Source organism: Triticum dicoccoides, chromosome 2B (genome assembly GCF_002162155.2).
Source record: "Triticum dicoccoides isolate Atlit2015 ecotype Zavitan chromosome 2B, WEW_v2.0, whole genome shotgun sequence".
In the NCBI taxonomy this organism is placed as follows: domain Eukaryota; kingdom Viridiplantae; phylum Streptophyta; class Magnoliopsida; order Poales; family Poaceae; genus Triticum; species Triticum dicoccoides.
The window spans coordinates 820,465,997-820,470,295 of record NC_041383.1 but is presented as its reverse complement, the minus strand read 5'-3'; the positions used below and the strand labels follow the sequence as shown (position 1 = coordinate 820,470,295).

The 4,299-nt window shown below is 44.8% G+C and overlaps 1 pseudogene; it reads right to left on the bottom strand.

The window, feature by feature from the left end:
* Window positions 1-836: 836 nt before the first annotated feature.
* Window positions 837-2,948, bottom strand: LOC119361573 (annotated as a pseudogene).
* Between the last annotated feature and the right edge of the window lie 1,351 nt (window positions 2,949-4,299).

Genomic DNA, 4,299 nt, shown 5'->3' with positions numbered 1-4,299 from the left:
CGGAGGGTTTGGCATGAGTCTAGGGCTCCCCCGGAGGTGATATTGTCCTTGATAACAAGGCGAGCCATCAAACCTAATTTCGACGTCACAGTGGAACTCTCAATGAAAGCACCAATGTCGATGTCAAAACCGGCGGATCTCAGGTAGGGGGTCCCGAACTGTGCGTCTAAGGCTAATGGTAACAGGAGGCGGGTGACATGATGTTTACCCAGGTTCGGGCCCTCTCTATGGAGGTAATACTCTACTTCCTGCTTGATTGATCTTGATGACGATGAGTCCGGCACGCAGAAAATAGGTTTGATGGTATTCGGCTAAAGACTCGGTTTTGACACGACACCTTCTACTATGGCCAGACCCTGGCTAGGGCTACTTCAGTGCTCTGGAGTGGCAAAAAGACCATGCTCCGGGGCTGGAGTCTCATTCTGAGGACACCACTGCCGATGCACATGCTGCCGTCCCATTTCTTCTGAAGAATAGCTATCGACAGATAGACTTATTGGCAGTTTCAGTTGTATTAAAAAAAATGGTGTCTGTTTTGCACTGTGTTCTCTTTGTTTATTCTGCCACCCCTATCTAACATATGTTATTATTAAGGATAGTCATAATTCAGTAGATTGTTAGACAGGGGGTAGACTCCTTGAGTTTTGCTGGGGCAGCATGTTGGCTGTTTTCCCCCGCGCGTCGTGTATGTGCTGACACTGTTCTGGTTTCGTTATTGCAATGGAACCAGGGCGAGAGCCCTTTTCCTCTATTTTTGGAAAGAAGTCATTGTTTGACAAGGCAAAAGAAACAAGGGACTGAATTAAATACAGAAATAGGAGTACCTCTCTATCATGTCAGTATTTATCGGCACGAAGGGTAGGACTTTTGGGATGGCTCTCTGCCACATGCCTCAGCGCATTCACGGTTCGAAAATAAGCCCAAGGTTTGAGTCCACTACCGAGAAGGTCAATTCTTAGTTGCTGTAGTGAAGGAAGGTTCCTTATGCTCAACTCGACGTCTGGACTAACGGCGTCATTCACTCGGAGACCAAAGCGAAGGCGTTGAACCATTGGCATAGCTCCTCGTTGGAACCTAGGGTCTACCGGTATAAATTTTTGGAGAAGGCACACTCTTGCACTTGGGAAAGCATAGGCACTAAGCACCAACTTCTCCATTGTATGGCGTGGGTTGAGGATATGTGCGCCAAGGGTGACACAACGGAGAGCCGACAGCATCCCACCGATCTGAATATCCTCGGACCGCATATTCTCGACAGTTAGATCGAGGTAGGAGAGTACGGGAAGTGATGAAGAACAAATCCATTTAGGCAAGCTCCAGAAAATTCCGTACAATCTAAGCCTGTGTAGGTTTGGTGACGGCACCCAAGCCCGTGTGAAGTCGGCAAACCAACGACCAGTAGCGGAGATCTCCAGGCTCTCGAGTTTGTGCAGCTTGCATATGGATCTAATCAAAGCTCTACTAGCTTTATCAGCTTACTCATCACCCCTTGAATTTGAATCCAATGTAAAGGTGAGCTCTCTTAACCAGCTTAGATGGCCCAGCTCTTTTGCGGTTTCTTCAGATAAAAAGCCCATCTCGTGCTCCATCAATTGTTCAAGGAATGTTAGGTTGCAGAACCCTTTTGGTAGTTGCATATTTGAATCAAGGATTAGGCACATCAAATGCCTCAGCTAAACAACACTAGATGACAATTCTTTTGAATTGGTCAATTGCTAGTCTAGTGTCTGCAAAAACTGTACTTTTCCCATTTCTATAGGAAGCTTGCCAACCTTTGTGCCCCTCAACCTCAGGTATCTCGAATGTAACAGGTTCTCAACATCTCTAAGGTACACACCAGGACTTCTTTGAAGATCACAACCTTCCAAATCCAATACTCGTAAAACTTGAAATATAGAAAGAGGAGGGATCTTAGTAACAACATGACTAAAAGCGGTGAAAGACCTCACTTGTGGCATGCTTGTGGTAGCCATCTGAGTGGTGGTGAGATCTGTCATGCTCTTCTGGATGGACAATCCGCGGAACTTCTTTTCCAAAGGTGTGCCTCCCTTGATAACATCCAGTATAGTACCAAAGTTTTCTCCACTTGCTAATTCATATATAAGATCCAACATGATATCATGTATGCAACAAGCTTCAACCCTACCATCAACATGTATGTTTATCAGCATGATCATGTTTCTGTTTACTAGCTTGTTGAAGTAGCTATCTCCAAGCTCAAGCAGGCTATCGGTTTCATCTTCTACTTGGATAAAGCCTTCAGAAATCCATCTTCTTATCAACCGATCTCTGCTAATTTTATGGTCTTCTAGAAAGATACTTGTACTTAGATATAAAAAGAAAGTCTTCAAATTAGAATGGAGGGAATAAAAGCTCAATGATAATATCCTCTTCATCTTCTTTACATCTCACTTGGAAACACTCCTATTAATAGCCCAGGGTGAAGAATAAATAATTCTTCACCCCGATCGATCGACCGAGCCAGACCCTGCCTCCAGCAAGGCACCGTTTTGCGATTGAGGAAAAGCTAGCCCACTGTCCCTCGCTAGAAAATTATATTGAGGTTGAAGTAATTTTACGTTTCAAGCGTTGACTCGAACACGGCACAGCCGAAAAAAAATTATATGAGACCAGGTCTCATATAAAGCAGGTGAGACCTGCCCTGATGGATGACACGTGGCATTCACAAATCAGAAAGCATCTAATCTCTCCCCCCTGATTTCAGGTGAGGGTGGGTTAAATGCTTTGTGATTTGTGAATGCCACGTGTCATCCATCAGGATGGGTCTCACCTGCTAATCCGTGAGACCTGGTCTCATAGAATTTTTTTCCCCAGCACAGCCCCACCTCCCCGTCCTTTTCTAAACTGCTGCAAACTATTTTTGTTTTTTTATAAGAAGAAGAGTTGCGAACCGTATCGGGAGTATCGGCAGCGCACGGCGGCGCCATGGGTAGGTGGGGCAGCTGCCTAGGTCTTGGGCGGCGCCGTGGTTGGTGATGGCGTTGAATTTTCAGCCCGTGGTGCTCGGTGGCAGTGGTGGCCTCGGCGGTGTGGTAAACTCTCTGGGTTCCTCAAGGCAGTGATGCGGGGCTGCACCGCTCTGCGCCGGCAATAGCGGTCTACGACGGCGTCACCGGTCTACGATGGCGTCACGGTGAGCTCTCGAGACTCGGATGCATTGCCAAGATTTATGCCCCTGTATTTCTCCTCCCGTCTCTCCCAATCTAGAATTCTACTTTCCCTATGGAATTTAGGCGTATTGACTTGCCAGATGGGGCGGCTGCTGTGGTGCTAGGTCTGGGCCTTTCTGGGATTCGGCGCAGGTTGTTGTATCCGTACATGTAGTTTTACTCGTTTCAATTTGGCTGCACAAATTTTAGCACGTTCCTTCACCGGATTTGATGTTGAGGACAAATCAAGAGCTTCTCTTTAGATCTAGCCTACAGATGCTCCCAGTCCTCCTACTAAGCTCCTATTTTCAATAAATAGTTTATATTCAGCAGTTTGTGTCTAATGAATCCTCCATTTAGAGTCCCCATATGTTGCATGTTCTAATAAATAGCCATGTTTCTTCTTTATTATGAATAAACCCCATCTTTTCTCCTTGGAGCTCCACTATTTTGAATGAATTGGACTGTCCCCTGCTACTGAAAAGTACCATGTCCGGCCATTTAAACTCCATTGGATAGACATCATCGAGGCGCATCTTTTTCATATATAAATCTTTCTCTAATTCGTTACGGTTTAAGAGCAGTTTCAAATTTACTAAATCGCAGAATTCTGTTTTTCAAATTTTTTTCAAATTTTCAGTACTGTTTTCGCTCCAGGTTTTGAACCGTTTGTCCAAACGAGGCGTGTGATACGCCGTTGGAAATCTAAGAACGAGGCGCAACTTTCATATGTTGAAATATTTTTGAAATTCCTTACGGTTTTAAGTTAATTTTGAAGATTACGCAGCGGACGACGAGTGGCAGCGTCCGTTTTTGGCGAAATTTTTGCAACCCGCTGGTCGGAATGATTCAAACGATACGCCGTTGGAAAGATGTCGACGATACACAACTCTTTTATGTATAACACTCTCTCTAATTCTTTACGGTTTAAGAAGAATTTCAAATTTATCAAAATGCGGATACTCTATTTTTCGCGACACCCAAATCGATGTGGGTACTTCATCCGACTGAAAACCGCACTGCATCGGACGAAAAACCGCACTGCATCAAACGGGTAAGAGAACTACATGTTTTCTTTTATTCAAACGTAATTTTTTTGAAGGACGAGAAAGTGAATTGCAATGCATCG